The following is a 24,422-nucleotide window of genomic DNA, read 5'->3' on the forward strand; positions in this document are numbered from 1 at the left end:
GCTAAGAGAATTCAGCACGACCAAACCAGCTCTACAACAAATGCTAAAGGAAATTCTCTAACTGGGAAACACAAGAGAAGAAAAGGACCTACAAAAACAAACCCAAAACAATTAAGAAAATGGTCATAAAACATACATATCAAAAATTACCTTAAACGTGAATGGATTAAATGCTCCAACCAAAAGACACAGGCTTGCTGAATGGATATAAAAACAAGACCCATATATATGCTGTCTACAAGAGACTGACTTCAGACCTAGAGACACATACAGACTGAAAGTGAGGGGATAGAAAAAGATATTCCATGCAAATGGAAATCAAAAGACAGCTGGAGTAGCAATACTCATATCAAATAAAACAGACTTTAAAATAAAGAATGTTACAAGAGACAAGGAAGGACACTACATAATGATCAAGGAATCAATCCAAGAAGAAGATATAAAAATTATAAATATATATGCATTCAACATAGGAGCACCTCAATACATAAGGCAACTGCTAACAGCTATAAAAGGGGAAGTCGACAGTAACACTTATAATAATAGTGGGGGACTTTAACACCTCACTTACACCAATGGACAGATCATCCAAACAGAAAACAAATAAGGAAACATAAGCTTTAAGTGAGACAACAGACCAGATAGATTTAATTGATATTTATAGGACATTCCATCCAAAAACAGCAGATTACACTTTCTTCTCAAGTGTGCACGGAACATTCTCCAGGATAGATCACATCTTGGGTCACAAATCAAGCCTCAGTAAATTTAAGAAAACTGAAATCATATCAAGCATCTTTTCTGACAACAACGCAATGAGATTAGAAATGAATTACAGGGAAAAATACGTAAAAAAACAAACACATGGAGGCTAAACAATACGTTACTAAATAACCAAGAGATCACTGAAGAAATCAGAGAGGAAATCAAAAAATACCTAGAGACAAATAACAATGAAAACACGACGATCCAAAACCTATGGGATGCAGCAAAAGCAGTTCTAAGAGGGAAGTTTATAGCTATACAAGCCTATCTCAAGAAACAAGAAAAATCTCAAATAAACAATCTAACCTTACACCTAAAGGAACTAGAGAAAGAAGAACAAACAAAACCCAAAGTTAGCAGAAGGAAAGAAATCATAAAGATCAGAGCAGAAATAAATGAAATAGAACAAAAGAAAACAATAGCAAAGATCAATAAAGCTAAAAGCTGGTTCTTTGAGAAGATAAACAAAATTGATGAAACATTAGCCAGACTCATCAAGAAAAAGAGGGAGAGGACTCAAATCAATAAAATTAGAAATGAAAAAGGAGAAGTTACAACAGACACTGCAGAAATACAAAGCATCCTAAGAGATTACTACAAGCAACTCTATGCCAATAAAATGGACAACCTGGAAGAAATGGACAAATTCTTAGAAAGGTATAACCTTCCAAGACTGAACCAGGAAGAAATAGAAAATATGAACAGACCAATCACAAGTAATGAAATTGAAACTGTGATTAAAAATCTTCCAACAAACAAAAGTCCAGGACCAGATGGCTTCACAGGTGAATTCTACCAAACATTTAGAGAAGAGCTAACACCCATCCTTCTCAAACTCTTCCAAAAAATTGCAGAGGAAGGAACACTCCCAAACTCATTCTATGAGGCCACCATCACCCTGATACCAAAACCAGACAAAGATACTACAAGAAAAGAAAATTACAGACCAATATCACTGATGAATATACATGCAAAAATCCTCAACAAAATAGTAGCAAACAGAATCCAACAACACATTAAAAGGATCATACACCATGATCAAGTGGGATTTATCCCAGGGATGCAAGGATTCTTCACTATACGCAAATCAATCAATGTGATACACCATATTAACAAATTGAAGAATAAAAACCGTATGATCATCTCAATAGATGCAGAAAAAGCTTTTGACAAAATTCAACACCGATTTATGATAAAAACTCTCCAGAAGGTGGGCATAGAGGGAACTTACCTCAACATAATAAAGGCCATATACCACAAACCCACAGCAAACATCATTCTCAATGGTGAAAAACTGAAAGCATTTCCTCTAAGTACAAGAACAAGGCAAGGATGTCCACTCTCATCACTATTATTTAATATAGTTTTGGAAGCCCTAGCCACGGCAATCAGAGAAGAAAATGAAATAAAAGGAACACAAATTGGAAAAGAAGAAGTAATACTGTCACTGTTTGCAGATGACATGATACTATACATAGAGAACCCTAAAGATTCCACCAGAAAACTACTAGAGCTAATCAATGAATTTGGCAAAGTTGCAAGATACAAAATTAATGAACAGAAATCTCTTGCATTCCTATACACTAATGATGAAAAATCTGAAAGAGAAATTAAGTAAACACTCTCATTTACCATTGCAACAAAAAGAATAAAATACCTAGGGATAAACCTACCTAGGGAGACAAAAGACCTATATGCAGAAAACTATAAGACACTGATGAAAGAAATTAAAGATGATATCAACAGATGGACAGATATACCATGTTCTTGGATTGGAAGAATCAACATTGTGAAAATGACTATACTACCCAAAGCAATCTACAGATTCAATGCAATCCCTATCAAATTACCAATGGCATTTTTTACGGAACTAGAACAAAAAATCTTAAAATTTGTATGGAGACACAAAAGACCCCAAATAGCCAAAGCAGTCTTGAGGGAAAAAAACGGAGCTGGAAGAATCTGACTCCCTGACTTCAGACTATACTATAAAGCTACAGTAATCAAGACAGTATGGTATTGGCACAAAAACAGAAACATGGATCAATGGAACAGGATAGAAAGCCCAGAGATAAACCCACGCACCTATGGTCAACTAATCTATGACAAAGGAGGCAAGGATATACAATGGAGAAAAGACAGTCTCCTCAATAAGTGGTGCTGGGAAAACTGGACAACTACATGTAAAAGAATGAAATTAGAACACTCCCTAACAGCATACCCAAAAAAAAACTCAAAATGGATTAGAAACCTAAAGGTAAGACCAGACACTATAAAACTCTTAGAGGAAAACATAGGAAGAACACTCTTTGACATAAAGCACAGCAAGATCTTTTTTGATCCACCTCCTAGAGTAATGGAAATAAAAGCAAAAATAAACAAATGAGACCTAATGAAACTTCAAAGCTTTTGCACAGCAAAGGAAACTATAAACAAGACAAAAAGACAACTCTCAGAATGGGAGAAAATATTTGCAAATGAATCAACGTACAAAGGATTAATCTCCAAAATATATAGACAGCTCATGCAGCTCAATATTAAGAAAACAAACAACCCAATCCAAAAATGGGCAGAAGACCTAAATAGACATTTCTCCAAAGAAGATATACAGATGGCCAAGAAGCACATGAAAAGCTGCTCAACATCACTAATTATTAGAGAAATGCAAATCAAAACTACTATGAGGGGGCTTCCCTGGTGGCGCAGTGGTTGAGAATCTGCCTGCCAATGCAGGGGACACAGGTTCGAGCCCTAGTCTGGGAGGATCCCACATGCCACACAGCAACTAAACCCGTGAGCCACAGCTACTGAGCCTGCACGTCTGGAGCCCGTGCTCCGCAACGGGAGAGGCCGCCACAGTGAGAGGCCCGCACACCACGATGAAGAGTGCCCCCTGCTCACCTGCTCTCTCTGTGCGAGAAAGCCCTCGCACAGAAACGAAGACCCAACACAGCCAAAAATAAATTAATTAATTTTTTTAAAAAATTCTATAAAAAAAAAAAACTACTATGAGGTATCACCTCACACCAGTAAGAATGGGCATCATCAGAAAATCTACAAACAACAAATGCTGGAGATGGTGTGGAGAAAAGGGAACCCTCTTGCACTGTTGGTGGGAATGTAAATTGATACAGCCACTATGGAGAACAGTATGGAGGTTCCTTAAAAAACTAAAAATAGAATTACCATATGATCCAGCAATCCCACTACCAGGCATATACCCAGAGAAAACCATAATTCAAAAAGACACATGCACCCCAATGTTCACTGCAACACTATTTACAATAGCCAGGTCATGGAAGCAACCTAAATGCCCATCGACAGATGAATGGATAAAGAAGATGTCGTACATATATACAGTGGAATATTACTCAGCCATAAAAAGGAAAGAAATTGGGTCATTTGTTGAGATGTGGATGAATCTAAAGACTGTCATATAGAATGAAGTAAGTCAGAAAGAGAAAAACAAATATTGTATATTAACGCATATATGTGGAACCTAGAAAAATGGTACAGATGAACTGGTTTTCAGGGCAGAAATTGAAACACAGATGTAGAGAACAAACGTATGGAGACCAAGGGGGAAAAGTGGCAGGGGTTGGGGGTGGTGGTGTGATGAATTGGGTGATTGGGATTGACATGTATACACTGATGTGTATAAAATTGATGACTAATAAGAACCTGCTGTATAAAAAAATAAATAAAATTAAATTTAAAAATTTTTTAATAAAATAAAATAAATTTAAAACCACAAATCTCAAAAAAGAAAATAATCATAGCCACCATGTTTCAAATACAACCAGTTTCCAGACAATTTAATCCTCAACAATGTTCCCACTTTAAAGGTGAGGACACTGGAGATCAGAAAAAGTAAATAACACTTCCAAGATATCTTTGCTAGTGAGCTGTAGAGCCAGGCTTCAAACAGGCTTGGCAACTCCAAATCCTACAACTCATAACAACTGCTGCTATTCAGTGATGCAGGAAGCATTAGAGAAACAGCAATTTGGAGTGGGAGATGAGAATAATGATTTTACATATGGACTTGTTACATTACATATACCATAAGACTGGAAGCCATTCTCTCTCTCACTCATACTGCTCCAGCCACAATTATTCTGACATTTTTTAGATCATGCCATGCTCTTCCTTTCCTCAGGCCTTTCCACTTGCTGTTCTCAGTGACTGAAACAGTTTCTTCCCCCATCTTTCACATCTTATCCCTCCAGTCTCAGCTTAAATGTCATTTCTTCAAAGAGTTCTTGTTGGGCTTCCCTGGTGGCGCAGTGGTTGAGAGTCTGCCTGCCAATGCAGGGGACACGGGTTTGAGCCCTGGTCTGGGAAGATCCCACATGCCGCGGAGCAACTAGGCCCATGAGCCACAGTTACTGAGCCTGCGCGTCTGGAGCCTGTGCTCCGCAACAAGAGAGGCCGCGATAGTGAGAGGCCCGCACACCGCGATGAAGGTGGCCCCCGCTTGCCGCAACTAGAGAAGGCCCTCGCACAGAAACGAAGACCCAACACAGCCAAAAATAAATAAATAAATAAATAGATTTTTTTTTTAAAAAAGTCTTTGCCTGTCAGATATTCACAGTAAAAAAAAAAAAAAAAGAGTTCTTGTTTTCCACTGCATCTAAAATAGCTAACCCTCTCCTCTCCCATCACACACTCCCATTATTATTATCACAGCAGTATATTTTTTATCATACTTACTACAAGCTGTACAAATTTTCTTTCTTCATTTATTTATTTTCCTCCTGCTTCACTAAATTTCAACCTCCATGAGGGCAGGAGGTCTGTCTTCTTTACCCAGGGTAGTCTAAGGCCTGGTTCCTAGTGCCTACTCAGTAAATAGCAGTAGGATAAGATGAATTTCAAATAGGTATTATGCATTGGGGTCTGAAGAGCAGAAGAGAAATCAAGGCTTACTTATATATTTGAGAGTAATGGCCTTAAAGGTGGCATGTGAAACTATGGATATGGATGGGTTTGTCCATAGAAAATGTGCATAGTGATAAAAGAGCCAAAGCAAAAACCTTGACATGGTAACCATCACCCAAGATAGTCCACATGATTCTCAGTTCCTAGTACTCTAGCACTTGGGTGGTCCCCTCCCAAATTGAATAGGACTGACCTGTATGACTAATAAGATGCTGTAGAAGTGGCAGAGTTTGACTTACAAGGCTAGGTCATAAAAGATATTGTGGCTTCCTCCTTGAGCTATCTTGGAGAGAGTCAAATGCCATGTTATAAAACACTGAAGTAGCTCTAAGGAGAGATCTGTATGGCATGGAATTGATGTCTCCTAATAACAGCCAGCACCAACTTGCCAGCACATGTGTGAACCACTGTAGACAAACCCCCCAACCCCAGTCAAACTTTCAGATGGCTGCAGCCCTGGGTGACATCTTATCTACAATCTCATAAGAGACTCAAGTCAGAAACATCCAACTCAGTTGCTCCTAAATTTGTGACCCACAGAAACTGAGTGAGATAATAAATATTTGTTGTTGTTTTAGACACTAAGTTTTGGGATAATTTGTTATACATCAGTAGATAACTAATACATGCAAGGAACAACAGTATACTCTTAAAAATTTCTCCAACAAAAAAATACTGAAAATTCATTTTATGAATTTTATAAAATGTCATGCCACAACTCATCTTTTCAGACATTTTCTTAGAAAAAATTATTCATCACATATATCCTGGTTTGCATTTGTATTGAGTGATTCCTTATTATTTAAACAAACCAAAAAAAAAAAAGGCAATCTGTTCTTTGCTACATTTATTTGTTGAGACAAACGTCTGTTCTTCGCCTTTTTTTTAATGGCTCTGTTATATAACGGACACACAGTAAACTGCACATACTTAAAGAACACAATTTAAGTTCTGAAATATGCATATACCCATGGAACTGCCAACACAATCAAGAAAAGGAACATATACATCACTTGAAAGTGTTTTAATGCCTCATTCATAAAGCCCCCTTTTTTTCCCCCACATTCCACCCCTCCACATCCCCAGGTGACCACTGATATGCTTTCTATTGTTATAGATGTGTTTGCATTTTTCTAGAAATTTATATAAATGGATTCACACAGTGAGGACTCTTTTATCTGGCTTCTTTCACTCAATGTAATTATTTTGAGAGTAATTCATATTTTTGTGGGTATCAATAGTTTATTACTTTGTTTTGCTGAGTAGTGTTTCACTGTATGAGTATACCACAATGTGTTTATTCATTAGCCTGTTGATGGGTGCTCGAGGTTGTTACAATTCTGTCTATTAAAAATAAAGATGCTATGATGATCCATGTACAAAAAAAAAAAAAGGCAAATTTGACAATATCAGAAACCAGGCAGCCAGTATTTATCAAACATACATGCATATCAAGAAGAAATATGATATATTTAATAACAATCAATTAGTGTAGGACATTTAAGATTTCAGAAACTTTTGTAGAAATCAGAAAGTATTTTATGAAATTCTATGATCAAAATTTTACATTTCAAGCAATTAGTCTGGGTTGCTTCTCAAGAAAAAAAAGAAGAACAACTTTTGTTGAGTATCTGCTAAGTTCAGATCCCGAACTATGGGCTTTACATATGAGGTAAATATTATTGGTCCCATTTTGACTTGCCTATCAGGACTTCCTCATCTCAGCTTCTAGTTCCTTTTTTGTTTGCAGCTTTAGATTTAGGTTGGAGAATCATCATCAGTTGGAAAGCATCAGATAGAGACCAGGTGAGCTTTACTTTCAACCCTTCTTAGGAATGAAATACTCTCTACAAAGGAAAGAACATTCAAATAATGAAGGGAGGAGTCCTCGGGGAGGGGCAATGAATATTTGGATTTTCAAATGGAGCAGCTAAAGTTTTAAAGTCATGAATAATATTATATTAGAGCTGAAAGAACCTGAGAGAACATTTATCCAAGCCCTCTCATTTTACAGATGAGGAAATGGGACTCTAACACAGAATAACTTGTCAAGTATCCCAAAGTGAATTAGTAGCTCAAGCAGCCTGAGAAACAGCAAAGCTGCCTCCATTAGAGCTACACCTGTGCCTAGAATTTAGTAGATGCTCAGTAAATTAGATGAGTCTGTGATGCATCAGCCTAGAACAAGTACAGTTCCACCAATATTTAGTGAGAGCTGGGAGCCTCCCTTGGAAACCTGGTGTGTTCACTTCCTTCCTTTACGAGCCAGTAGTATCAAGGGTTGAGATTTAAAATAGTACCTAGCTTTTGCTGTGCGGTAGAGAAGGGAGCTAGGAACATTACCATTTCCTTAGAGCATGTTCCAGTTATTTATTGTTGTGTAAAAAATCACCTCAAAACTTACTGGCTTAAAAACAGCAATAATCATTTCGTTTGCTTATAAATCTGTAATTTGAGCAGGGATCAGCAGAGATCGCTAATCTGTGTTCCACACAGCATCATCAACGGCAACTCCCTGAGGGCTGGAGGACTCACTTTCAGGATGGCTCACTCATGGCTGGCAAGTTGGAGCTGGCCATAATCTGGAAGTTCAGCTAGAGCTGTGCGCTGGATGTCCCTTGAGGGTTGCTGCACTGGCTGCTTAGGCTTTCTCATGGCATGGTGGCTGGATTCCAAGAATAGGCATCCCAAGAGACAAGAAGTAGGAGCTGCTAGCTTCTAGAAGCCTGGGTCAGGGATTAGCACAGTGTCACTTTCAGTGCTATTGATCAAGCAGTCACAGAGCCCTGATTCAAGGAAAGAGGACAAAGATCCATCCTCTTAACGAAGGAGCATCAGAAATTGGTTGACCATGTTTTAAAGCCATCCGAGAAGTTATCTTTTTACTGCAAATAAGATTCCATTATTTTGATAATGGTAAAGAATTGATCATTATTGGACATGAGTCATAGATATAAAAATTATCATCTATTCAGTTATTAATCCCTTCATAATATGCTAATCAGCCTAAGCAGAAAACACACCTACTAGTAATGCTCAATCTTTGCTTCCATTTACTCTTCCACATAAGGGGATAATAATACGCTTTCAAAGGAAATGGGAAGGTTTATTTGTAGCTATAAAAGCAGAGTGTACTTTTAATTGCCTTAATAAATGCCTATTAATGATGAGCTATCTATAAAATGTCCTCACAGGTTAAAGGTATAATCATTATGTGCTTTAATAATTTTACAACATGAAGCCTTTGCAGGTTCCTTGGACAACTGTCCATGCCTGAACTGCAGAAGCCTCCAATTAATTAATTTTGCCGAACATGTAGTTAAATATCAAATCCTACTTTTTTAAAGGATAGTTATTGTACAATCCTCTTAAGTACTTGATTATATGACAAGAAAAAAGATTTATGGGTTTTGAATTTTGACAAAAGAAGTAACACCTGATGGATACCACAGAGTTTTGCAAATAAATCTTGTTTTCACAATATATGCTTAAGTCAAGATACAACATATTCAGTCAAATCTCCCAGCAACAGCCGTATTCAGGAATTGAACTATATCCAAGAGCAGACTCTTTTTAATAATATTTTAAAACAGCCAAATTGAATTGCCTTCCTTGCTATAACAAATAGGAAATTTTCAAGTTTAAGTGAAGGCCTGTGAGTGAAGATCTTAAAACTAGTTCTCCTTGTGAGGAGAAGCCAGTCAGCACCTTATTTAGTCCACAGGCATGGTAAACAGTTGGGATTGTCCCACAGGGGTCCTAGGATTTAGGTTAAATTACTTTCTAACAGGCAATTGAGACCACAGAAGGCAATAACTTCCTCAACTCAGCCACTTCTGGATAGAATGGTTAAATAAGATGAGACTTGTCCTAGCTAAAAACGGGGACTGCAGCTGGGAGGTTGGTTTCTCAGGGACTCTGGAAGAGAGAGCTCTATTATATAGTGAAGCTTTCTTAGTGCCAGAAAACGGTGAGCATTAACCGGGAGTCACGCCCAGCCAGCCAGTGGACCTTAATAGTGTATGTGAATTTTATGCTCACACAGAGATTTAAAAGGCAATGTTAGTGTTAATATGACCCACTTTACTCATTTATATTTGTTACACACATCTCCTACAGGGTTTTAAGTTTGTGGTCTAGAGAATTACCTGGATTAATACAAATTTATATTCAAGGATTTCTCAAAGAGTACATTTGGTGTAAGTCTTTTTTAAGCCAGCTGAAAGATGACACCATATGCCCTACATCAGAATCTGTGTGACAGAGAATCCAAGTGGGTGAGGATACAGACCCCAGAAGCATGGCTTCTACCAGAACATAAGACAATAATCTCTATACTGGATCTTTCCCTGGCCCACTGACACCTGCTCTGGCTTGTTTCTTGCCATCTTTTACTCATTATGATTTAGGAGATGCGGGTGAAATGCTGAGATTGGCCCTTAAAAAGTGGAAAACAAGAAGTTAAAGTCCAAAAATGACAATAGACTCAAAATTATAAATAGATATTCAAAAAAAGTTTAGGTGACTTTGGGTAAGACAAAAAAAGGCCGGGGTTGGGGGGCATTCTTAACACAGAAAGCAGATAACCACTCTAATGTAAATACAAGACTGACCCCAAATGATCTCAGTTACCCAGAAAATTTCAACAAAACTGGCCTGGGTGTCAAACAGCGCTGCTATTTGATTATGACTATCTGCTCGGTACAAGTGGCCAAAATAGAAAGCCGTACTCATGGTTTGAACTACTGAAGGTATATAAAACATTTCATTTTGCTAATGTCATTTTGCTTCATTTGCTAATGTCAAAATATTCTGTCATTTGTTAAATTATAAATTAGGAGGCAATTTTTTAGCATGTCCTCACTAAGATTTAGAGAATAGAACAGTTGTGAAGGGATTGAGAAATATGCATCGACTGTAGATTTCTCCAAAATCCATCCATAAAACAGTGAAAGGTTTTCTTTTTCATAAATTCCCCCAGAAAACCACATACTGTGCTCACTGAAGCAAGAAGTAAAAAGAAATGATTGAGCAATATTAAAAGGTGGAAAGTCAGACCCTTTTCTCTATAGTGTTTTAATGTTGAAATAAAAGGCACTGAGTAACCAGTGGCTCCTCCAGCTGGGACACCAGCGCCCTACCCCTCTTCATGCTGCCAGGGCAAAGAGTCACTGGAGGGCCCATTTCCTCTCCATATTAAGACAATTTTTAAAGGCAAAACTTCCAAGTGGACTTTCCAATCTCAGATGATGTGGTTGGCTTGTCTACTAAAAAGGTTAGGGAAGCAGATTTTGTTTCAGAATCGGACTAAAGTTACTACTGCCTTAATCCATTTCAGGTTGGATGGGAGAGGGTTATTTTCTTCAACAAGATGTTATTTTCCTACAATCCAGTGTTATTCAAATATTTTAAAAGTCTAGGCTGGACTTTGAAAGAGATAATGGTGTTACAAAATACCCTGGATTCTCTGTAATTGTTGGACTCACAGTAAGATTTCCACACATCCGCCTCCACTGGGTATATTGTAGTCTCCCACCCTTTCAGTGTAAAGAGCACATAGGGACTTACAAATAAGCCCCACTGTCTGTATTAAGCATAATCAGTATCAGCAGGAAGGAGAGTATCTTCATACACTTGAGGTTTAAATTTTTCCAGTGGGAATCCTATCTCCCTGACTCCTGTCTGCCTCCTTTCCCCTCCACCGCCACCACTAATAGATCATAAAAGAGGACCTATGGCCAAATGCATTTCCAAAATTTTATATATTTTATATTTAGAGGATTTATGCAGCTCGTTAGGAACAGATACATTTAAATACATGCCAAATACATCTAACACTAACATGTCATGCTTTTTTTTCCTGTCTATGCTTTGTTTCTATACAGAACAAATTGTTTCCCCAAGCATAGTTGAAAATTGTCACCTGTCATGTGTTATACAGGTGCCTGTGCACACTCTCTTTTTCAGGTATCTTTATACAAAGACTTTTCTAATCACAACACAAGTTATTTTTAAACTGTCTTGTTCCTCAGGCAAAGAGAATGATTCTTTAGCAATGTAATGCACATAATATCTACAAACAGTAGGAAGATATAATTTAAAATAAAAAAGTATCTTTTTTCAGTACTTTTAGTGTAATTTTCAGAGTTCAAACGCTGGAGTTGCCAGTGAATAATAGAGATGAGTCTGAGGGTATATACAAGAAAAGTATGATAAAATGGATGGTTTTATTCCTGTCAACCTTAAATACAGTTCCATGCAGCTCTTAGAAGTGTCTGCCTGGGTCAGACATGCTGCCATGGTCAGGATGCTCTAAAATCCTCACAAGCTTTCCTTTTCTTTTCTTCCTTTCAACAATCTGAGAATCTTTCTCCTTTCATATCTATTATAGTATCTTCTGCTATTGAACTATTTCTTACAGCATGTTCTTTCTTTGTTCAGCTGGGTTCCTTTTAATATCAGAAAAAGTGATAGCCTCATTTTATTTATATTATGAAGACAGATTCTGGATTCAGACCTCCTGAATTAGAGTCCCAGTTCCAACATTTATTAGTTGTATGACCTTGGGCAAGTCACTCAAACTTTTTGTGCCTCAGTTTCCTCATAATAGGAATAAAAAGAGAATCTAACTCAGAAGGTTGCTGAAAAGATTCAATTTTAAAAAGTAAGCAAAGCACTTAAGAAGATACATTGCACTTAATAGATGCTCAATAAATATTTATAAATAATTAGAAATCATTTTTGGAAAACTAGTAGGATTGTTTTTGGCTGATGCTATTTTCTTAGTTACATTGCTCACACATCCTTTCTAAACTTCTATCCTTTAGATTTCTGCCACGTTTTAATTTTTATCTTCAATTTACCTGCATTGTTTCAATAATCTAATTATTTAAAATCTTATCTCTTACTTGTAGTCTCAGAGCTGCAGCTTTCATATTTGCAACAAGAAGAAACCTGGACAGACAGCAAATTAATGACTTTTCATGAAGCCACCAGAGAACTAAAGTCACAGGACAGTCACCCACAAATCTGGAGAGATGTGGGATGTCCATGTAAAAATAAGAGGGGTGTGCTGGGCACAGGGATCCTAAAAGCAACCAGTCCTTCTGCTGAACTACTTTTGTAGCAGCGAGTGATTCAAAAATAGTCTTGGTCCTTTTTTTTTCCCATGCACACTCTGTCTTCTCTTCTCCATGCCAATGGAAGAAGAATGGAAAGGAGAGAATCATTAAGAAGACGCTGGGGCTTCCCTGGTGGCACAGTGGTTGAGAGTCTGCCTGCCAATGCAGGGGACACGGGTTCGAGCCCTGGTCTGGGAAGATCCCACATGTCACGGAGCAACTGGACCCGTGAGCCACAATTGCTGAGCCTGTGTGTCTGGAGCCTGTGCTCCGCAACAAGAGAGGCCGCGATACTGAGAGGCCCGCGCACCGCGATGAAGAGTAGCCCCCGCTTGCCACAACTAGAGAAAGCCCTCGCACAGAAACGAAGACCCAATACAGCCATAAATTAATTAATTAATTAATTAAAATTAAAAAAAAAAAAAGATGCTGGATGAGGGGCAGCCGAACCACTGACAATAAAGGTTTGTTCCCTCCAAACCAGACCTAATACTCAGACTCAGATATCGTTAATCTAGAGTTTGGAAGTTATTTTGTGACAAAACAGCAAATAGAAGAACCAAAGGCAAATGTGCAAGGGGAATCAAACAACCTATACTCTTTCCTGCTTTATCCCATCCCCTGGGCCTCCAGAGCCCCCGTGTGACATATACAATGATACAAACTGTCATCCCATCCATATCTGCTTTCCCAAAATGTACCTCTCCATGCTTTAACTCCCTATTGTAACTACCAAAATTTCTCTTCCCTGGTGGTGTTGGGCTGCACCCCACAGGCCTACAAGGCCTGTGCTTGCCCAGTTTCAAGACCAAAGAAAGAGCCTGGAGTGAGCAACAAAGACGTCAGTGGTTTAATGGATGGGGGGAAGCTTACATGTCTGAAGTAAGGTCCTGGAGCGACAACACACAGTGTAAGGTGGTCTGCAGGCAGGGCATGGAGGTAGTCTTCGCTCCCGGCGGAAGTGGTGGGGGTGGGGTGGGGAAGATGACCAGTTACAGGGGAATTGACTTCACCTGGGCTCATTAGTTACCAAGGAAACCAGTAGAGGGGCACGCCCCTCACTGCCTCTTTGATAAGAACAATCACCAGCTGGGGCCTGGGGCAAGTAAGTAGCAAGGTCAGTCATGCATGTAAGGTTTAAGTGAAGCAGGCACTGCCTGGGCAGGGGATGTACAGAGAGCAAGGGAACAGCCATCTTGAGCGTCCTGACCATTCAAGTGGGTTCTTACCTCAATGAGAGGACTAATTATTATCTATTTTTAAAAAGTATTCTTGAGCTTCCCTGGTGGCGCAGTGGTTGAGGGTCTGCCTGCCAATGCAGGGGACATGGGTTCGAGCCCTGGTCTGGGAAGATCCCACATGCCGCGGAGCAGCTGGGCCCGTGGGCCACAGCTACTGAGCCTGCGCGTCTGGAACCTGTACTCAGCAACAGGAGAGGCCGCGATAGTGAGAGGCCCGCGCACCGCAATGAGGAGTGGCCCCCGCTTGCCGCAACTGGAGAAAGCCCTCGCACAGAAACGAAGACCCAACACAACCAAAAATAAATAAATAAATAAATTTATTTTTTTTAAAAAGTATTCTTAGTTATAAGTTATTGATAGAATAAAGGCTCACCACTTAGGGGGACATCTAGTTCTCTGTGACCACACCACGAAAGTAGTATCCTTCTCCCCAGCTTTTCTACCAAAACTATAAAGCTGCACTTTCTATGATAAAGTAGAACACTACTATTCCTGGAGCATCACCACCACGTTTTTATTTAACTTTTTATTTAAAAAGCAAAAAAAAGTAAAAATTACCCACAGTCCCATGATTTTATGATTATATAAGAAATAAAGCCATCCCCCATCTAATCCAATTCCTAGAATTAACTACTGTTAATACTTTGGAATATAGCCTTCCCAGGTTTTCCTATATACATGCATATATGTCTCTATCTACATATCTGCATGTAGGTATATATAGAAATGTAAGTATCTGGATCTTTACAATAATATATTTGTACTTGCATTTATTTACTCACATCTATTTTCATATTGGTCTGAAACATTTTTCACTTAATATATCATGTACATATTACCGTGTTCACATTTATAAATCTGCCTTTAAACAAGCACTTACAATTGTGTCTGGAACATAGTAAGCGCTCAATAAATCTTAGCTTTGTTTTATTACTATTTCCTCATTCTTCTAATGTATGTATACTATTAAATTTTATGGTTATGTTTTTCCCTTATTGAGAGATTAAATTGTTTCTAATTTTTTACTTTTACAAACAGTGCTGCAGTGAGCCTCCCTGTCCTTTCTAGGAGATTGATTCCAAGAAATGGAGTAGCCAAGTTAAAATATATTGACATTTTGACATTTTAAAAATACATGCCACAAAGGGTTGTACTACCTTACCCACAAAGGATTATACCATTATACTCTTCACCAACAGTGAGGAATGTCCATTTCCCCCACTCTATCAGCACTGAGATTTTACATCTTTTCATATGTTCATTGGCTGGGGGTGGAGAGAGTGTGGGTATGGGTATGTGAGTGCAAAATGCTTGTTCATATCCTTAGCCCATTTTTCTTTTTTCTTTTCTTTTTTTTTTAATTTTTTATTTATTTATTTATTTATTTATGGCTGTGTTGGGTCTTCGTTTCTGTGCGAGGGCTTTCTCTAGTTGCGGCAAGTGGGGGCCACTCCTCATCGCGGCGTGCAGGCCTCTCACCATCGCAACCTCTCTTGTTGCGGAGCACAGGCTCCAGACGTGCAGGCTCAGTAATTGTGGCTCACGGGCCCAGTCGCTCCGCGGCATGTGGGCTCCTCCCGGACCGGGGCACGAACCCGTGTCCCCTGCATCGGCAGGCAGACTCTCAACCACTGCGCCACCAGGGAAGCCCCTTAGCCCATTTTTCTGACTGTATTTCTTCTTATTAGTTTATGTGATCCCTCTGTATAATAGTTATATAAATCCTTTGTCTATTTTTATTTCTTGCAAATATTTTTCCCAAAATGTCATTTGGTTTAAATATTTTTGTGTTAATTTTTACCATAATTAAACAACAAACATGCACTTCTACACCAACCAAATAAAAATAAATCCATGAATACCATAGTCACTAATAATATATATTTAACATATATGTGAAATAAAAAGCTAGAAGGAACTTGATATATCATATCATTTTACAGATAAGGAAATTGAAAAGCAGAAAAGTTTTGTTCTATCCATGATCATAGTGCACAATATATGAAACTACAGTAAGATCATAAGCTATAAGAACTAGATGATATAATCCTCCAAGAGGATAAGGTTCAAAATATAAAAGAAAAACAAGAACAGTTTCTGATGGGTCATAAGATCCAGACTGAATATGGTAAAAATATACTTTCAAGGTTAATATTTTAGCAAAATTCAAGCACACTAAGGTAAAGATAGTAGAAAAACATGAAACTAAAAAAACAATATACCATGTACCAACATAGGAGTTTTGGGTGGTCACTAATGTTATTCACAAATATCTCTGGTTTTTTCTCTTTCTGGCATATGGTAGGATTGTAATTTCTTCCCCCCACTGACATCCTATGATGCTATAGGACTTGCTCTGATGAATGAAATATGAGCAGAAGTGACAGCTGTGCAGGAGACTTATGGATCATCTTGCTCTCCTTTCTCCTCTGGCACAGTGACAGATAATACTACAAATGGTGGCTACTCCATTAACTTGGATCCAGGATTAAAGATGACACAGAGCAGAACCTCTAGCAGAACCACAATGAACAACTATCATAAGCAAGAAATAAACTGTTGTGGTTCTAAGACATTGGTATTTGGGGGTTGTTCATTACTGCAGCAAAATACAAAGTAATTTATTCATAAATATTTACTGAGCACATTCTTTGTACTAGGCACTATCCTAGGTGGTAGGACTATAATAATATTTAAGAATCAGTGCATGATGTTAGATTTACAATCTAGCAGGTGGGAAAGAAAAGTGTTAAAATGTACAGTTATAACATGGTATGATAAAGTGTTGTAATTGGGATAAGCACTATAATTAATGCAAAGGATCCCAAAGAATGAGTATATGGGCATGCCTTTTAGAGAAGGTTACTTCTAAGTAGAGAAGTAACAGACAAATGGGGATTTTTTTCAAAACTGTTGGTACCTCTCCAAATTAAGCCAAAATATGGAAAATATAATGCTGTTTTAGAAAAAGAAAATAATATATATGTAAATAAAATGACAGTAAGGAATCAACATGTACTCTTCAACTGGCCAAAATTCAAGAGACATTGCACAGAATTGCCAAATTGTACTAGTTTACAAGGGATACCATAACAAAGTACACAGATGGGGTAATTAAACAACAGAAATTTATTTCCTCACAGTTCTGGAGGCTCAAAGTCCAAGATCAAGGTGTAAGCAGGGTTAGTTTCTTCTGAGGGTCTCTCTCCTTGGCTTGTGGGTGGCCATCTTCCCCTTGTGTCTTTACATGGATGCCCCTCTGTACATGTCTGTGTCCTAATTTCCTCTTCTTATAAGACACCAATCATATTGGATTAGGCCCACCCTAATGACCTCATTTAACCTTAATTACCTCTTAAGGACCCTATCTTCAAATACAGTCACATTCTGCAGTACTTAGGGTTAGAACTTCAATATATGAATCTGAGGAGGGATACAATCTAGCCCATGACACGAAGGTTGCTGTCGTAGTCATTTCTGGCTGCTATAATAAGACACCATAGAGTGGGAGGCTTAAACGCTTGTTTCTCACAGTTCTGAAGTCTGGAAGTCTGAGAACAGGGTGCCAGCATGACTTCTTGCTGTGTCCTTACACGGCTGAGAGATTATCTCTCTGGTTTCTCTTCTTTTAAGGGCACTAATCCCATTCATGAGGGCTCTGTCCTCATGGCCATATTACCTCCCAAAGGCTCCACCTCCAAATATCATCATATCTGGGATTAGGGCTTCAGCACATGAATTTTGGGGAGACACAAACATTCAGTTGATAGGATTGGTAACTAATTGAATGAAGGATGCAAAGAAGGAAAGCAGCACAAAATCACACAAAAGTGAAACTCTGAGACCCTGTAAAGATGGTGACCCTGGGCAGTTAGACAGGGGTACCTATTTATTTAGGAAGAAGAACTCGATTCTCAACCTACAAAAACTCAGTTGAGAGTAGTATATTTAACTGGAGATATCCTGAGGGCACATAGAGAGGATGCAAAGCCTAGGGTGAAAATATCCTAAATATGGAGGCCATTTATTTTAGAACTAATAATAACAATAAAAGTTAATTAACATCCCGAGGGAAAGAAAATAGTATTAGACCCTTAGAAAATAGTCAATATATTTTCTTGAGCTGCACACAAATATCATAGTTGAAGAACCAAAATCAATTTATGATAAACAATTAGCCTAGATACTGAACAGCACAGGAGTAAGCTTGTAATAAAAAGAAATGAAATGAGCAATACTAAAAAACAAAGGGGCAGTTTGAATCCATAGAGACAATTATTTTGTGATGAATACAAATTTCAGAACAAGACTCTCACATGAAAATGATACCTAAACTAAGTCTATCTTCAAAATAAACTCGACAAAGAAAGAAAAGAATATTTCCCTGAATATAAGAATTGTATCCACATTTTAGAAGCAACACAACAAGTAGAAATCCATAAAGTGACTCCCTCTTGCGAGAGCACCAGAATCACAACTAACTGCTGAACAATCACCTACAAGAAGATACTGGAACTCACCAAAAATGATACCCCACATCCAAAGACAAAGAAGAAGTCACAATTAGATGGTAGAGGGGCACAATCACAATAAAATCAAATCACATAACCACTAGGTGGGTAACTCACAAACTGGAGAACAATTATACCACAGAATTCCACTGACTGGAATGAAGGTTCTCAGCCCCACATCAGGCTTCCCAACCTTGGGGTCCAGCAACAGGAAGGGGAATTCCCAGGGAGTGGACTTTGAAGTCTAGTGGGATTTTATGGCAGGACTTCGAAAGGATGGGAGAAACAAAGACTCCACTCTTGGAGGGCACACACAGAGTGGTGTGTGCATCAGGACCCAAGGGGAAGGAGCAGTGACCACATGGGAGACTGAACCAGACATGCCTGCTAGTGTTGGAGGGTCTCCTGCAGAGGCAGGGGGTGGCTGTGGTTCACCACAGGGAGAAGGACACTGACATCAGAAGTTCTGGGAAGTATTCCATGGCATGAGCCCTCCTGGAGTCCACCATTAGCCGCACCAAAGAGACTGTAGCCTCCAGTGCTGGGTCGCCTCAGGCCAAACAACCAACAGGGAGGGAACTTAGTCCCACCCATCAGCAGACAAGGGGATTAAAGTTTGACTGAGCTCTGCCCACCAGAGCAACACACAGCTCTACCCACCACCAGTCCCTCCCATTAGGAAGCTTGCACAAGCCTCTTAGATAGCCTCATCCACCACAGGACAGACAGTAGAAGCAAGAAGAACTACAAACCTGCAGCCTGTGGAATGAAAACCACATTCACAGAAAGACAGACAAAATGAAAAGTCAGAGGACTATGTTCCACGTGAAGGAACAAGATAATACCCCAGAAAAACAACTAAATGAAGTGGAGACAGGCAACCTTCCAGAAAAAGAATTCAGAAAAATGATAGTGAAGATGATCCAGGACCTCAGAAAAAGAATGGAGGCAAAGATTGAGAAGATGCAAGAACTGTTTAACAAAGAACTAGAAGAATTAAAGAACAAACACCTAGAACAACTAAAGAACAAACAGAGATGAAAAATGCAATAACTAAAATGAAATATACACTGGAAGGAATCAATAGCAGAATAACTGAGGCAGAAGAATAAGTAATTGACCTGGAAGACAGAATGGTGGAATTCACTGCCATGGAACAGAATAAAGAAAAAGAATGAAAAGAAATGAAGACATCTTAAGAGACCTCTCAGACAACATTAAACACACCAACATTTGCATTATAGGGGTCCCAGAAGGAGAAGAGACAGAGAAACGACCTGAGAAAATATTTGAAGTGATCATAGTCGAAAACTTCCCTAACATGGGAAAGGAAATAACCACCCAAGTCCAGGAAGCGCAGAGAGTCCCAGGCAGGATAAACCCAAGGAGAAACACACTGAGAGACATAGTAATCAAACTGACAAAAATTAAAGACAAAGAAAAATTATTAAAAGCAACAAAGGAAAAATGACAAATAACATACAAGGGAACTCCCATAAGGTTAACGTCTCATTTCTCAGCAGAAACTCTACAAGCCAAAAGGAAGTGGCATGATATACTTAAAGTGATGAAAGGGAAGAACCTACAACCAATATTACTCTACCCGACAAGGATCTCATTCAGATCAAAAGAGAAATCAAAAGCTTTACAGACAAGCAAAAGCTAAGAGAATTCAGCACCACCAAACCAGCTCTACAACAAATGCTAAAGGAATTTCTCTAACTGGGAAACACAAGAGAAGGAAAGGACCTACAAACACAAACCCAAAACAATTAAGAAAATAGTAATAGGAATGTACATATCAATAATTACCTTAAATGTGAATGGATTAAATGCTCCAACCAAGAGACACAGCTCGCTGAATGGATACAAAAACAAGACCCATATGTATGCTGTCTACAAGAGACCCACTTCAGACCTAGGGACAAATCCAGACTGAAAGTGAGGGAATAGAAAAAGATTTTCCATGCAAATGGAAATCAAAAGAAAACTGGAGGACCAATACTCATATAAGATAAAATAAAATTTAAAATAAAGAATGTTACCAGAGACAAGGAAGGACACTACATAATGATCAAGGGATCAATCCAAGAAGAAGATATAACAATTATAAATATATATGCACTCAACATAGGAGCACCTCAATACATAAGGCAAATGTTAACAGCTATAAAAGAGGAAATCGACAGTAACACAATAATAGTGTGGGATTCTAACACCTCACTTACGCCAATGGACAGACCATCTAGACAGAAAATTAATAAGGAAACACAAGCTTTAAATGACACAATAGACCAGATAGATTTAATTGATAATTATAGGACATTCCATCCAAAAACAGCAGATTACACTTTCTTCTCAAGTGCACATGGAACATTCTCCAGGATAGATTCCATCTTAGGTCACATATCAAGCCGCAGTAAATTTAAGAAAATTGAAATCATATCAAGCATCTTTTCTGACCACAAAGCTTTGAGATTACAAATAAATTACAGGGGGAAAATGTAAAAAACACAAACACATGGAGGTTCCAAAATACGTTAGTAAATGACCAAGAGATCACTGAGGAAATCAAAGAGGAAATCCAAAAGTACCTAGAGACAAATGACAATGAAAACACGTTGATCCAAAACCTATGGGATGCAGCAAAAGCAGTTATAAGAGGGAAGTTTATAGCAATACAATCCTACCTCAAGAAACAAGAAAAATCTCAAATAAACAATCTAACCTTACACCTAAAGGAACTAGAGAAAGAAGAACAAACAAAACCCAAAGTGAGTAGAAGGAAAGAGATCATAAAGATCAGAGCAGAAGTAAATAAAATAGAAACAAAGAAAGGAATAACAAAGATCAATAAAACTAAAAGCTGGTTCTTTGAGAAGATTACCAAAATTGATAAACCTTTAGCCAGACTCATCAAGAAAAAGAGGGAGAGGACTCAAATCAATACGATTAGAAATGAAAAAGGAGAAGTTACAATGAACACCATTGTGTTATACGCAAGAAATACAAAACATCATGAGAGAATACTACAAGCAACTCTATGCCAATAAAATTGACAACCTGGAAGAAATGGACAAATTCTTAGAAAGGTATAACCTTCTGAGACTAAACCAGGAGGAAATAGAAAATATGAACAGACCAATCACAAGTAATGAAATTGAAACTGTGACTAAAAATCTTCCAACAAACAGAAGTCCAGGACCAGATGGCTTCACGGGTGAATTCTCTCCATATTTCAAGACCTAACACCCATCCTTCTCAAACTCTTGCAAAAAATTACAAAGGAAGGAACACTCCCAAACTCATTCTACGAGGCCACCATCACCCTGATACCAAAACCAGATAGATACTACAAAAAAAGAAAATTACAGACCAATATCACTGATGAATATAGAGGCAAAAATCCTCAACAAAATACTAGCAAACAGAATCCAACAACACATTAAAAGGATCATACACCATGATCAAGTGGGATTTATCCCAGGGATGCAAGGATTCTTCAATATACGCAAATCAATCAATGTGATACACCATATTAACAAATTGAAGAATAAAAACCATATGATAATCTCAATAGATGCAGAAAAAGCTTTTGACAAAATTCAACACCCATTTCTGATAAAAACTCTCCAGAAAGTGGGCATAGAGGGAACCTACCTCAACATAATAAAGGCCGTATATGACAAACCCACAGCCAACGTTGTTCTCAATGGTGAAAAACTGAAAGCATTTCCTCTAAGATCAGGAAGAAGACAAGGAAGTCCACTCTCGCCACTATTATTCAATATACTTTTGGAAGTCCTAGCCATGACAATCAAAGAATAAAAAAGAATAAAAGGAATGCAAATTGGAGAAGTAAAACTGTCACTGTTTGCAGATGACATGATACTATACATAGAAAATCCTAAAGATGCCACCAGAAAACTTCTAGAGCTAATCAATGAATTTGGTAAAGTTGCAGGATACAAAATTAATGCACAGAAATCTCTTGCATTCGTATACACTAACAATGAAAGATCAGAAAGAGAAATTAAGGAAACAGTCCTATTCACCATTGCAACGAAAAGAATAAAATACCTAGGAATAAACTTACCTAAGGAGGTCAAAGACCTGTACTCAGAAAACTATAAGACAGTGATGAAAGAAATCAAAGATGACACAACAGATGGAGAGATATACCATGTTCTTGGATTGGAAGAATCAATATTGTGAAAATGACTATACTACCCAAAGCAATCCACAGATTCAATGTGATCCCTATCAAATTACCAATGGCATTTTTTACAGAACTAGAACAAAAAATCTTAAAATGTGTGTGGAGACACAAAAGACCCTGAATAACAAAAGCAATCTTGAGGGAAAAAAATGGAGCTGGAGGAATCAGATTCCCTGACTTCAGACTATACTACAAAGCTACAGTAATCAAGACAATATGGTACTGGCACAAAAACAGAAATATAGATCAATGGAACAGGATAGAAAGCCCAGAGACAAACCCACACGCCTATGGTCAACTAATCTATGACAAAGGAAGTAAGGATATACAATGGAGAAAAGACAGTCTCTTCAATAAGTGGTGCTGGGAAACTGGACAGCTACATGTAAAAGAATGAAATTAGAACACTCCCTAACACCAAACACAAAAATAAACTCAAAATGGATTAAAGACCTAAATGTAAGACCAGACACTATAAAACTCTTAGAGCAAAGAACACATAGGAAGAACACTCTTTGACATAAAGCACAGCAAGATCTTTTTTGAGCCACCTCCTAGAGTAATGGAAATAAAAGCAAAAATAGACAAATGGGACCTGATGAAACTTCAAAGCTTTTGCACAGCAAAGGAAACTATAAACAGGACAAAAAGACAACTCTCAGCATGGGAGAAAATATTTGCAAATGAATCAACGGACAAAGGATTAATCTCCAAAATATATAGACAGCTCATGCAGCTCAATATTAAAAAAATCAAACAACCCAATCAAGAAATGGGCAGAAGACCTAAATAGACATTTCTCCAAAGAAGACATACAGATCGCCAAGAGGCACATGAAAAGCTGCTCAATATCACTAATTATTAGAGAAATGCAGATCAAAACTACAATGACTTATCACCTCACACCAGTCAGAATGGCCATCATAAGAAAATCTACAAACTACAAACGCTGGAGACGGTGTGGAGAAAAGGGAAGCCTCTTGCACTGTTGGTGGGAATGTAAATTGATACAGCCACTATGGAGAACAGTATGGAGGTTCCTTAAAAAACTAAAAATAGAATTACCATATGATCCAGCAATCCCACTACTGGGCATATACCCGGAGAAAACCATAATTCAAAAAGACACATGCACCCCAATGTTCACTGCAGCACTATTTACAATGGTCATGGAATCAACCTAAATGCCTATCATCGACAGACAAATGGATAAGGAAGATGTGGTACATATATACAATGGAATATTACTCAGCCATAAGGAGGAATGAAAATGGTCATTTGCAGAGATGTGGATGGACCTAGAGACTGTCATGCAGAGTGAAGTAAGTCAGAAAGAGAAAAACAAATATCGTATATTAACGCATATATGTGGAACCTAGAAAAATGGTACAGATGAACCGGTTTGCAAGGCAGAAATAGAGACACAGATGTAGAGAACAAACCTATGGACACCAAGGGGGAAAGTGGCGGCAGCGGGGGTGGGGGCTGGTGTGATGAATTGGGAGACTGGGATTGAAATACATACAATAATATGTATAAAATGGATAACTAATAAGAACCTGCTGTATAAAAAAAAAATAAAATTTTTAAAAAAAAAATATCCATACAAGGACATTCTTCTTTT

General features: G+C 38.1%; 1 long non-coding RNA gene across 1 annotated transcript in view; it reads left to right on the forward strand.

Moving 5' to 3' along the window:
* The first annotated feature begins 2,214 nt into the window (after positions 1 to 2,214).
* The window catches only part of LOC309625132, a 359,632-nt gene continuing 337,424 nt past the window's right edge, over positions 2,215 to 24,422 (forward strand). Inside the window, exon 1 of the long non-coding RNA XR_014242340.1 lies at positions 2,215 to 14,401. This is a non-coding gene — a long non-coding RNA (uncharacterized lncRNA). The remainder of the gene's footprint in view (positions 14,402 to 24,422) is intronic.

The sequence above is a fragment of the Balaenoptera borealis genome, assembly GCF_965194805.1.
Source record: "Balaenoptera borealis genome assembly, chromosome: 3".
Classification (NCBI taxonomy): Eukaryota; Metazoa; Chordata; class Mammalia; order Artiodactyla; family Balaenopteridae; genus Balaenoptera; species Balaenoptera borealis.